This window comes from Psammomys obesus, unplaced genomic scaffold (genome assembly GCF_907164565.1).
Source record: "Psammomys obesus unplaced genomic scaffold, mPsaObe1.curated_primary_1811, whole genome shotgun sequence".
Classification (NCBI taxonomy): domain Eukaryota; kingdom Metazoa; phylum Chordata; class Mammalia; order Rodentia; family Muridae; genus Psammomys; species Psammomys obesus.
This window is the reverse complement of record NW_026596034.1, coordinates 21,354,575-21,368,162: the sequence shown is the minus strand read 5'-3', so window position 1 is coordinate 21,368,162 and position 13,588 is coordinate 21,354,575.

The following is a 13,588-nucleotide window of genomic DNA, read 5'->3' as shown; positions in this document are numbered from 1 at the left end:
TTGTCCTGTCTATGGTTCTAGCCTTTCTTGGCAGGTATTTTTTCTACTCTAAGTTTCCTACCAAAGAAACTAGGAGACCAGGAGGGCTGAGAATTTCCCATTTCCTCCAATCTCAGGATGGGGAATCTGATCCCAGTGGATGCAGTGCAACCCTGTGCTTCGTAATTCCAGACATTTTTATTGATTTATTATTTACAACAATTTATTCACTTTGTACCCCAACTTAGCCCCCTCCATCATCTCTTCCCAGTCCCAACTTCCCTTCCTCTTCTACCCTTATGCTTCTCCCCTAGTCCACTGATAGGGGAGGCCCTCCTTTCCTACTATCTGAACCTGTCAGGTTCAGATAGCCTATCAGGTCTCAAACCAGGGGTGTCTGCAGAGGCTGATGCAGACCAAGGACCAAGGACCATACATGGAGAGGACCTGGACCTCCTGCTCAGATGAAATGAGGGAAACAATACCCTTCACACTAGCCACAAATAATATAAAATATATTGGTGTAACTCTAATCTAGCAAATGAAAAACCTTTATGACAAGAACTTCATGTCTCTGAAGAAGGGAATATCTCCCATGGTCTTGGATAGGTCAGATTAACAAAACAAAATGGCCATCCTACCAAAAGAAATCATCCTACCAAAAGATTCAATGGAAATCCCACCAAGATTTCAACACAATCCTTTTCAGACCTTGAAAGAGAAATTCTCAAATTCATATTGAAAATGGAAAACACAGGTTAATATAATTCTGTACAATAAAAGAATTTCTGGAGTTATCACTATCCTTGATTTTAAGCTATACTACAGAGCAATAGTAACAAAAACCACATCATATTGGTATAAAAAAATACAGGTTAATCAACAACATAGAATCAAAGACCCAGAAATAAACCCACATACGTAAGGACACTTGATTTTTTTTTTAACAAAGAACCCAAAACCATACAATGGAAAACAAGAAAGTATCTACAACAAATGGGGCTGATCTAACTGGATGTCTGCATGTGAAAGAATGCAAAAAGATCCATGTTTATCATCCTGCACAAAAGTCAAGTCCAAGTAGATAAAAGACCTCAATATAAAACCAGATACACTAAACCTAACAGAAGAGAAAGTGGGGGAGTCATTGGTACAGGAGACAATTTCCTTAACAGAACACCAAGAGCTCAGGCACTAAGATCAACAATGAATAAATGAGACATCACGAAACTGAAAAACTTTTGTAAGACAAAGGATACAGTCAATAGGAGAAAACAGCAGTCTACAGAATGGGAAGAGATCTTTACCAACCCTATATCTGAAGGAAGGCTAATATCAAAAATATATAAAGAACTCAAGAAATTAGACACTAAAAAAGCCACATAATTCAATTAAAAATAGAGTACAGAGGAAACAATGTTCCTAATTTTCTGAGACAGTGCCAGATTGGTTTTCAAAGTGGTTGTAAAAGTTTACATTCGCACCAGCAATGGAAGAGGGTTCCCCTTTCTCCACATCCTCTCCAGCATGTGTTGTCACTTGAGTTTTTGATGTTAGCCATTCTGATGGGTGTAAGGTGAAATCTCAGGTAATTTTGATTTGAATTTCCCTGATGACTAAGCATTACTTGAAGCGTTTCTCTGCCATTTAGTATTCCTCTATTAAGAATTCTCTGTTTAGATCTGTACCCAATTTTTTTTAAATTAGATTACCTGGTTTATTGGTGTTCAACTTCTAGCACTCCTAGGCATATATCCAAAAGATGCTCAAGTATACAAAAAGGACAGTATAAACTATGTTTATAGCAGATTTATTTGTAATAGCCAGAAGCTGGAAACAATCCAGATGCCCCTCAGTTGAGGAATGGATACAGAAATTGTGGTACATTTACACAATGGAATACTACTCAGCAATTAAAAACAAGGAACTCATGAAATTTGCAGGCAAATGGTGGGATCTAGAAAAGATCATCCTGAGTGAGGTATTCCGGAAGCAGAAAGACACACATATATAGTATATATGTGTATATAGTAACTTATAAGTGGATATTAGACATATAGTAGAGGATAAACATACTAAAATCAGTACACTTAAAGAAGCTAAGCAAGATGGAAGACCTTGGATAAGATGATCAATCCTCACTCAGGAAGGCAAAGGGACAGACATCAGAAATGAGAAAAAACAGGGAACAGGACAGGAGCCTACTACAGAGGGCCTTTGAAAGGCTCTACACAGCAATGAATCAAAACATATGCTGAGAGTAATAGCCCAACCTTGGGCAGAAAGCAGGGAATCTTATGAAAGAATGGGGGGATTCAAAAACCTGGTGGGGATAGGAGTTCCACAAGAGAGCAATAGAAGCAAAAAATCTGGGCCCGGGTGTCTTTCCTGAGACTGATACTCTCCCACCAAGGCCCATTCATGGAGATAATCTAGAACCCCTGCACAGATATAGCCCATGGCAGCTCAGTCTCCAAGTGGGTTCCCTAGTAATGGGAAGAGGGACTGTCTCTGACATGAAAATTTAGTGAATGGCTCTTTGATCACCACCCCCTGAAGGGTGGGTAGCCTTACCAGGCTACAGAGGAAGACAATGCAGCCAGTCCTGAAGAGACCTGATATGCTAGGGTCTGAGGGAAGGGGAAGAGGACCTCCCCTATCAGTACTTGGGTAGGAGCATGGGAGGAGATGAGGGAGGGAGGGTGAGATTGGGAGTGTATAAGGGAGGGGGCTACAGCTCTTATACAAAGTGAATAAACTGTAATTTATAAAGAAAATAAATAAATTTTTAAAGTACAAAAAAATAGAGTACAGAGCCAAACAGAATATTCAACACTTAGGAATCGTTAATGGCTGAGAAGCACTTAAAGAAATGCCTTGTGTCCTTAGTTATCAGAAAAATGCAAATCAAAACAACTCTAAGATTCCATTTACAGCCACCAGAATGGATAAGATCAAAATCTCAAGTGACACTTCATGCTGGTGAAGATGTGAACAAAGGGGAGCACTTCTCCATTGTTGGAAAGAGTGCAAACTTGTACAACCATTTTGGAATCAATCTGGAAGTTTTTCAGAAAATTGGGAATAGCTCTATCTCAAGGTCCAGCTATACCACTCCTGGGCATATACCCAAAAGATATTCCACCATGCAACAAGGACACTTACTCAACTATGTTCATAACACCCTTATTCCTAATAGCCACAATTAGCAACAACCTAATTAACCCTCAACCAAAGAATGGAAAAAGAAAATGTGGTACAAACTGGGCATGGTGGTACACGCCTTTAATCTCAGTAATCAGGGAAGCAGAGGCAGATGGGTTTCTGTGAGTTTGAGGCTACAAAACAAGAAACCCTACACAGAGAAAACCCATCTCAAAGACAAAAAGAAAAAGGAAAATGTGATACATTTACACAGTGGAATACCATTTAGCTATTTGAAAACATGGACATCATAAAATTTGCAGGCAAATGAATGGAACTAGGAAATGTCATGAGGTAACCCAGACACAAAAGACATGCCTGGAATGTCCTCACTTATGAGTAGATATTAACCATTGCTGTTGATTGTTAATATTTTTATTGATTTATCTTTTAGTTTAACGGTGGTTATTCCTAAATCCGAGGTATACCCAAATCACCACAGAGAGACTAGGTTTTACTTAATTCCCATACAGCACAATGCTGGGCAATAGTTACTCCATCCTAAACCTCGTAGCCTGCATTGCTTCCTCCCATTCAGATTTCCCACATTATACTTGCATTTTAGTCATATCTTAGGTCTGGTTGGTTCATCTCTCCTGGTGTTTTCAGGTCATTTCCTCCCAATATCTCCTCTCTGACTCCTCCCACTCTCTTCTTTCTCCTCCCCTTTGGGCCAGGATGTCCCACCCTAATCTCTCCATCAGGATTGGCTGGTTGTTTTATTGACAATAGAGAGAACAAATGGTGGCATGTTTACACAAACTTGAGACAGGTGATGCTTAGAATAAACATCACAATACAATGTCCAGATTGAAACCAGATGGTGGGGTAGAGAAGTCATCATTTGAATGAACAAGGGTAAATGGTATACATTCCACAAGAACATTATACAACATTTCCCCCTTTAAGTCCAATAAAAGTCTCCTTTTCTTTCAATACAATAATAATTATAAAAGTTATGAAAACTATTAGGTAAAGTTTACATGTGCAATGTCCAGTCCATGTGTATTTGGCAACTTAGGAGAAAATATCTGATTATCCTTCCTTGAAAAGTTTAAAGTTCTGTACCTGAATTAACTTTTATCCTCATTGGTATTTCTTATATGAAAACAATTTCTTAAGTTCTAAACAACTTAAGCTTAATTGTGGAACTATAACTATTTGGTTTTCAACCCCATCAGAGACTTGAGAAGGAATAAACTTAGTTACTGGAGTAAATAGGAAGTACATGTTAGCAGCTTCCAAAAACTAAAAAAAAAAAAAAAAGACAAGGCAGTTTGCTGCCTGAACAGTCACACAAAACTCTCTTTAGCTTTGGAGCACCATCTTTTGCCTTCTAGCTCAGCATATTTGACAGACAGACAGACATATATTTGAAGCAGAAACTATTCAGGACTTGCTTACCCTGTCTTGGCAGAGTTCGGCAGTCGACTTGTCCTACATTTAAGATTGCTCATTTTTGGCAGATTTCTGTCTGTTGGGAAATGAAAGCATTTGCTTTTGGCCCAGGTGGCTCATTTGCCACTTTTGAAACTATCTCCATATGGAGGTTCTTTGATGCTCATCATCTGCTTTGAGGTAGGCTGGGTACTGCCAGGAGATGACCTATCTCATTTTCAAAGAATCTTTAAAATAATAGAGACATTTAAAGTGCCATGTTCTATAAGTCTCTGAGGTTTTTGAAGACTTCCCTATCTTTATATAATCATATCTATCTGTTAACCCTAGGATGTACACTCCTGTGATAAAGTGTCTGATACGACTATGAGTCAATTTAACTAAAAATTAACTTGCATTACCTAATATCTTAACCTTATTTTCTCTCTGAATAAAATCATTAACAACTTATAACCATCTCCCAATGACAATAAACATTCATACCCCCAGAAAACAACCCAAAACCTACCCAACCTACTTTAAAGAAAATTGGATGTCGTTTTCATGAATTTATTCTAGCTGACTTGTTTAACATGCAAAAATCCTGTTAGGGAGCACAAAGAAAATTGGAAAACATGGTTAATTAAGCAAGCATTAACATTTATGGTCCAGTCTTTGAATGCTGAGAAATTTCAGGCTTAATAGAAGTCCTGTTTGAAACAGTCTAAAATGCTGATCAACTGAGATTAGTAACTTTCTTCAAAGCTCTCTTAGGAGCAGGATTTGATGACAAACAGCAATTGAAGCAGTTGAGGCAGGAACAAGCAGAATGCTGAAACATTCAAGACGCTGGAAACAATGTGTCAATGTCTCAGCATGCTGGAAGGATGAATTCTGTCAGGTTTGATCCAGTGTCTCCAGGGTCTGGTCCTTTTGTTCTGCAAACATAGAATTTTTCACAAGCATTATACAGGCCTACAATTATAAATGTATGAGATGTGCAGGATGAAACTAACTGTAAACCAATAATCTTTGCCTTTTAAAAGAATGGCATAATAAATTTTGAAGAATGTGTAGCCAAAGATTTATTGGCCATGAGTTGTTGGAACTCTGGCTGAACATATTTTTTATGTCTCAGTCAATTTCAGAGTTGTTTCCATGTGAAGAGATCATCAATTTATATTACCTGTTCTGTTTAGTCTTCTTGATTTCTCTCTTCTTGTGTGTGGCCAAGAGCTTCTGGTGGTCTTCCTCTGTAATATCTGATTTTTATTAATATTGATGGAACCCATAATTTCTCTTCTCCTGCATGCACATATGCAAGTCCTCTTCCCCAGCAAAACACATTCCCTGCTCTCCATTGTGAAGTTAGGGTATCTTTGAAATAAATAGGCTGAAATAATTGGGAAATTTTTCCTATAACCCAGTGTCTCTCTGCAGCCGTTGCTTGCTGTTTATTAGCATTTAAGAAATTTAAGTCGATAAAGCATTATGTAATTTATCCCTGGGGATCTTTGATACCCCTCTCTGTTTCTTAAACATGTCCCTTAAAGTATGATTGGATCTTTCAATGACTGCTTGACCAGTAGGATTGTGCGGTGTATCTGTGACATGTTTTATCTTATAATATGAAAAGAATCATTTCATTTTATTAGAGACACACTCAGTCTTAATTTGTTTAGATAAACCCATAACTGCCATCACTTCTAATAAATGCATAATAACTGAATTGGCCTTTTCAGAATGTCCATCGAAAGCCTGAAAGTGTGTCTATAGTATGGTGCACATATTTCAGTTTACCAAACTGTAAAATAAAATATGTCCATTTGCCAAATTTCTTTTTTTGGGTTACCTTTAGGGTTATTTCCTGCAGGTAGTGGAGTTTGGATATATAAAGAACAAGTGGGACATTTTTTCACAATTTCTTTGGCTTGTTGCCAAGTTATAGAAAACTCTTTTTAAACCTTTGCTGTTAACATGGTGGTTTTTTTTTTTAATAAAATTCTGAAGCCTCTAACACACTTCCTATCAGTAGATAATCAATTACGCCATTGCCTTATGTTACAGAGCCTGGAAGACCCGTATGAGATCTGGTATGTGTTATACACAATGGATTATTTCTATTTCTGATTACTTGTAATAATTAAAGAAACTAAAGTTAAGTCCAAATTATACCAAATTAGATCAGCAGTTTCAACATGCAGAACAACTTTTTCTGCATATTGGGACTCAGTGAATATATTAAGAGATTCTTGAAAATCTGATAAAACCACAGATGTAGCCCATGGCAGTTCAGTGTCCAAGTGGGTTCCATTGTAATAGGAACAGGGACTGTCTCTGACATGAACTGATTGGCCTGCTCTTTAATTACCTCCCCCTGAGGGGGAAGCAGCATTACCAGGCCACAGAAGAAGACAATGCACCCACTCCTGATGAGACCTAATTGACTAGGATCAGAAGGAAGGAAAAGAAGACCTACCCTATCAGTGGACTTGGGAAGGGGCATGCATGCAGAGGGTGGAGGAAGGGAGGGATTGGGCCTGGAGGAGGGAGGGAACCACAGGGGGGATACAAAGTGAATAAAGTGTAATTAATAAAGAAAAAAAAAAGAAAATCTGATAAAAACCAAGAGAATGGCATGTAATTCTGATTTTTGAACTGAATCATAAGGACTCTCCACCACTTTACTCACATTTTCTGTCTTATAACCTGCCCTTTTTGATTTATTGGCATCCATATAAAATCCATATAGAACGTGGCAGCTCCAGAGATTGGAATTCCTTTTATTATATGAGAGGGAATCCAATTGGTACTTTTTAAATTTTTATTTAATTACAGATTTTTCACTTTGTATCCCATCTGTAGTCTCCTCCGCAAACCCCTCCCAAACCCACTCCCTTCCCTCTTCTTCTCCTATGCCCCTCCCCAGTCCAATGATAGGGGTGTTATCTTCCTCTTCCATCTGACCCTAGTCTATCACGTCTCATCAGGTCTGGCTTCATTGTTTTCTTCTGTGGACTGGTAAGGCTGCTCCCCCCTTAGGTGGAGGTGATCAAAGAGCCAGCCCATGAGTTCATGTCAGAGACAGTCCCTGTTCCTATTACTTCGGAAACCACTTGGACACTGAGCTGCTATGGGCTACATCTGTGCAGGGGTTCTAGATTATCTCCATGCTTGGTCCTTGTTTAGAGTATCAGTCTCACAAAAGACTCCTGTGCCCAGATTTTTGGTTCTGTTTCTCTCCTTGTGGAGCTCCTGTCCCCTCCAGGTCTTTCTGTTTCCTCCTTCTGTCATAAAATTCCCTGTAATCTGCCCAAAGTTTGGCTATGAGTCTCAGCATATGTTTTGATACCCTGCTGAGTAAAGTCTTTCAGAAGCCCTCTGTGATAGGCTCCTGTCCTATTTCCTGTTTTCTCCCTCTTCTGTTTTCCATCCCTTTTGCCTTTCAGAATGAAGACTGAGCATCTTACCCAGGGAATACCTTCTTGATTAGCTTCCTAGGGTATACAGATTTTAGTATGATTATCCTATATTATATGTCTAATATCCACTCATAAGTGAGCAAATGCCATGTGTGTCTTTCTGTTTCTGGGATACCTCACTCAGGGTGATCTTTTCTAGATCCCACTGTTTGCCTGCAAATTTCAGGAGGTCCTTGTTTTTAATTCCACAATAGTATTCCTTTGTGCAAATGTACCACAATTTCTGTATCCATTCCTCACCTGAGGGACATCTGGGTTGTTTCCAGCTTCTGGCTATTACAAATAAAGCTGCTAAGAACATGGTTGAGCAATTGTCCTTGTTGTATACTTGAGCGTCTTTTGGATATATGCCTAGGAGTGGTATAGCTGGATCTTGTGGTAGCACTATTCTTAATTGTCTGAGAAGACGCCAGATTGATTTCCAAAGTGGTTGTACAAGTTTACATTCCCACCAGCTATGGAGGGAATGTATCCTCTCCAGCATATGTTGTCACTTGAGTTTTTTATCTTAGCCATTTTGATGGGTGTAAGGTGATATCTCAGGGTCGTTTTGATAGGAATTTCCCTGATGACTAAAGATGTTGAGCATTTCTTTAAGTGTTTCTCTGCCATTTGATATTCCTCTATTGAGAATTCTCTGTTTAGTTCTGTACACCATTTTTTTTAATTGTGTTACTTGATTTGTTGCTGTTTAATTTCTTAAGTTCTTTATATATTCTGGATAGTAGCCCTCTGACAGATATAGGGTTGGTGAAGATCCTTTCTCAATCTGTAAGCTGTCATTTTGTTCTGACGACAGTATCCTTTGCTTTACGGAAGCTTTTCATTTCATGAGGTCCCATTTATTGATTGTTGCTCTTAGAGCCTGTGCTGTTGGTGTTCTGTTAGGAAGTTGTTTCCTGTGCCAATGAGTTCAAGGCTCTTTCCCACTTTATTTTCTAACAGGTTTAGTGTATCTGTTTTCATATTGAGGTCTTTGATCCACTTGGATTTTAGTTTTGTGCAGGGTGATATGTATGGATGTATTTGCATTTTCTACATGTACACATCCACAAAAATGCTATATTTCTTCCATGGTATGGTTTTGGCATCTTTGTCAAAAATCAGGTGTCCATATGTGTGTGGGTTTATTTCTGAGTCTTCTATTCAATTCCATTGATGGCCATTTTTACTATGTTAATCCTGCCAAGCCATGAGCTTGGGAGATATTTCCATCTTCTGATATCTCCTTCTATTTCTTTCTTCAGAGACTGGAAATTTTTTTCATATAAGTCTTTGACTTGCTTGGTTAGATGTACACCAAGGTACATTATGTCCTTTGTGGCTATTGTGAAGGGTGTTGTTTCCCTAATTTTTTTCTCAGCCCATTTGTCTTTTGCATACAGGAAGAATACTGATTTTTTTGAGTTGATTTTGTATCCAGCCACATGGCTGAAGGTGATTATCAGCTGTTCCCTGGTAGAATTGTTGGGGTCACTCATGTATACTATCATATCATCTGCAAATAGTGATACTTTGACTTCTTCCTTTCCAAACTGAATCCCCTTGATCTCCTTTAATTGTCTTATTGCTCTAGCAAGGACTTCCAGCACTATGTTGAGGAGATATGGAGAGAGTGGGCAGCCTTGTCTTGTCCCTGATTTCAGTGGGATTGCTTTAAGTTTCTCTCCGTTTAGTTTGATGTTGCCTATAGGCTTGCTGTATATTGCCTTTACTATGTTTAGATATGTGCCTTGTATCCCTGATCTCTCCAATACTTTAAACATGAATGGATGTTGGATTTTGTCAAATGCTTTTTTAGCATCTAGGGAGATTATCATGTTTTTTTTTTCTTTCAGTTTGTTTATATGGTGGATCACATTGATGGATTTCTGTATATTGAACCACCCTTGCATACCTGGGATGAAGCCTACTTGGTTATAGTGGATGATATCTTTGATGTGTTCTTGGATTTGGTTTACAAGTATTTTGTTGAGTATTTTTGCATCAATGCTCATAAGGGAGATTAGCCTGAAATTCTCTTTCTTTGTTGGGTCTTTGTGAGGTTTAGGTATCAAGGTGACTGTGGCTTTTTAGAATGAATTTGGTAGTGTTCCTTCTGTTTCTATTTTGTGAAATAGTTTGAAGAGTATTGGTGTTAGCTCGTCTTTGAAGGTCTGGTAGAATTCTGTGCTGAAACCAGCTGGCCATGGGCTTTTTTTTTTTTTTTTTTTTTTGGATGGGAGACTTTTGATGACTACTTCTATTTCCTTGCGGATATAGGACTATTTAACTGATTTACCTGGTCTTGATTCAGCTTTGGTAAGTGGAATCTATCAAGAAAATTGTCCATTTCATTTAGATTTTCAAATTTTGTGGCATATAAACTTTTGAAGTAAGACCTAATGATTGTTTGGATTTCCTCATGTCTTTTGTTATGTCCCCCTTTACATTTCTGTTTTTGTTAATTTGGATAGTGTCTCTATGCCTTTTAGTTAGTTTGGCTAAGGGTTTTTCTATCTTGTTGATTTTCTTAAAGAACCAGTTTTTGGTTTCATTGATTCTTTGAATTGCTTTATTTGTTTGTAATTTATTGATTTCAGCCCTGAGTTTGATTATTTCCAACAACCTACTCCTCTTTGGTGTATCTGCTTCTTTTTTCTTTAGAGCTTTTAGATGTGCCATTAAGTTGCTTGAATGAGATGTTTCGAATTTCTTCTTGAAGCCACTTAGTGCTATGAACTTTACTCTTAGCACTGTTTTCATTGTGTCCCACAAGTTTGGGTATGTTGTGCCTTCATTTTCATTGAATTCTAGGAAGTCTTTGATTTCTTTCTTTATTTCTCTCCTGACCCAGCTGTCATTGAGTAGCAAGTTGTTCAGTTTCCATGTGTGTGTAGGCTTTTCACTATTTCTGTTGTTGTTGAGGTTCAGCTTTAGTCCATGGTGGTCAGATAGGATACAAAGGATTATTTCCATCTTTTTGTATCTGTTGAGGCTTGCTTTATGACCAACTATATGGTTTATTTTGGAGAAGGTTCTATAAATAGACTATATGGTCTATTTTGGAGGTGCTGAGAAGAAGGGAAATTCTTTTGTGTAGGTGAAAGGTTCTGTAGATGTCTGTTAGGTCCATTTGATTCATGACCTCTATTAGAGTTATTGTTTCTTTGTTTAATTTCTGTTTTGTTGACGTGTCCTTTGTTGAGAGTGGAGTGTTGAAATCTCCCACTATTAATGTGTGGGGATCTATGTGTGATTTCAGTTTTATTAATGTTTCTTTTACAAATGTGGGTCTTCTTGTATTTGGGGCATAGATGTTCAGAATTGTAATGTCTTCTGGTGGAATTTTCCTTTGATGAGTATGAAATGATCTTCCCTTCTGTTTTGATTAATTTTGGTTGAAAATCTATTTTATTAGATATTAGAAGGCTACTCCTGCTTGCTTCTTGGGTCCATTTGCTTAGAAAGTTGTCTCCCAGCTCTTTACCCTCAGGTAATGTCTATCTTTGTGACTTAGGTGTGTTTCTTGTATGCAACAGATTGTTGGATCTTGTGTATGTATCCATTCTGTTAGTCTGTGTCTTTTTATTGGAGAGTTGAGTCCATTGATGTTAAGGGAGATCAATGACCAGAGGTTGTTAAATGCTTTGGTTTTGCTGTTGTTGGTGGTAGGGTGTTTGTGTATTTAGCTACTTTTAGTTTTGTTGTAGTGAGGTTATTTATTTCCTGTGTTTTCCTAAATGTAGTTAGCTTTCCTGTGTTGTATTTTTCCTTCTATTATCTTCTGTAGTGCTGGATTTGTGGGTAAGTATTGTTTAAATTTGTTTTGGTGTTGAATATCTTGTTTTCTCCATCTATGATGACTGAGCATTTTTCTGTGGTCTAGTAGCCTCTTAGAGTCTTCATGATATCCATACAGGCCCTTCTGGCTTTCATAGTCTCTGTTGAGAATTCAGGTGTGATTGTTATATGTTTGCTATTATATGTCACTTGGCCTTTTTCCCTTACAGCTTTTAGCATTCTTTTTCTTTGTTCTGTATACTTACTGTTTTGATTATTATGTGGCAGGAGGATTTTCTTTTCTGGTCTAATTTATTAGGTATACTGTAGTCCTCCTGTATGCTTATAGGCTTCTCCTTTTAGTTGGGGGAAATTTTCTTCTATGATTTTAAGAAATTATTTTCTGGGCCTTGGAGGACGAAATCTTGTTTTTCTTCTACTCCTATTATTCTTAGGTTTTGTCTTTTCATGGTGTCTTGGATTTCTTAGATGGTCTGTATCAGGAATTTTTTAGATTTATTCTTTTCTTTGATGGATAAATGGATTTCTTTCATTGTATTTCAACACCTGAGATTCTTTCTTCCATCTCTTGTAGTCTGTTGGTTATGCTTTCCTCTGTAGTTCCTGTTTTCTTACCTAAGTTCTTCCTCGCCATTATTTCCTCCAATTGTGTTTTCTTTAGTTTTTCCAATTCTATATTCAGATCTTGAACTGTTTTATTGATTTCCTTTACCTGTCTCATTGTATTTTCCTGTTTTTCTTTCAATCCTTCAGCTGTTTATTTAAACATTCCTCTGCTTCTTTTATTTCTTTCAGTGATTTAATTATTTCCTCTCTAAAGGCTACAAATTGTTTGGCTGCATCTTCCCATGTTTCTTTAATTTTTATTAATTACAGTTTATTCACTTTGTAGCCCCCTATAAACCCCTCTCGCCTCCCCTCACAAGCCCAACCTCACTCCTCCTTCTTCACGCATGCCACTCCCCAAGTCCACTGATAGGGGAGGTCCTCCTCTCCTTCCTTCTGATCTTAATCTATCAGATCTCATCAGGAGTGGCTGCATTGCCATCTTCTGTGGCCTGGTAAGGCTGCTCCTCCCTCAGGGGTAGGTGACCAAAGAGCAGGCCAATCAGTTCATGTCAGAGGCAGTCCCTCTTCCCATTACTATGGAACCCATTTCGACACTGAACTACCACGGACTACATCTGTGCAGGGGTTCTAGGTTATCTCCATGCATGGTACTTGGTTGGAGTATGAGTCTCTGGAAAGACCCCTGTGTTCAATTTTTCTGGTTCTATAGCTATCCTTGTGGGGTTCCTGTCCTCTTATTATTTCCCACTTCTTTCATAAGATTCCCTGCACTCTGCCCAACAGTTGGCCATAAGTCTTAGCATCTGCATTGATAGTCTGCAGGGCAGAGCCTTTCAGAGGCCCTCTGTGGCAGGTTCCTAGGTTGTTTTCTGTTTTCTTCTTCTTCTAATTTCTATCCTCTTTGCCTTTCGGGATGAGGATTGAGCGTTCTAGTCAGGATTTAGCTCTCTTGATTAGTTTCTTTAGATGTTCAGGGTTTTAGTAGGTTTATCCTATGTTATATGTCTATATGAGTGAGTATATACCGTGTGTGTCTTTCTGCTTCTGGGATAGCTCACTCAGGATGATCCTTTCCAAGTCCCACCATTTACCTGCAAATTTCATGATTTCCTTGTTTTTCATTGCTGAGTAATATTCCATTGTGTAGATATACCACAATTTCTGCATCCATTCTTCAGTTGAGGGGCATCTGG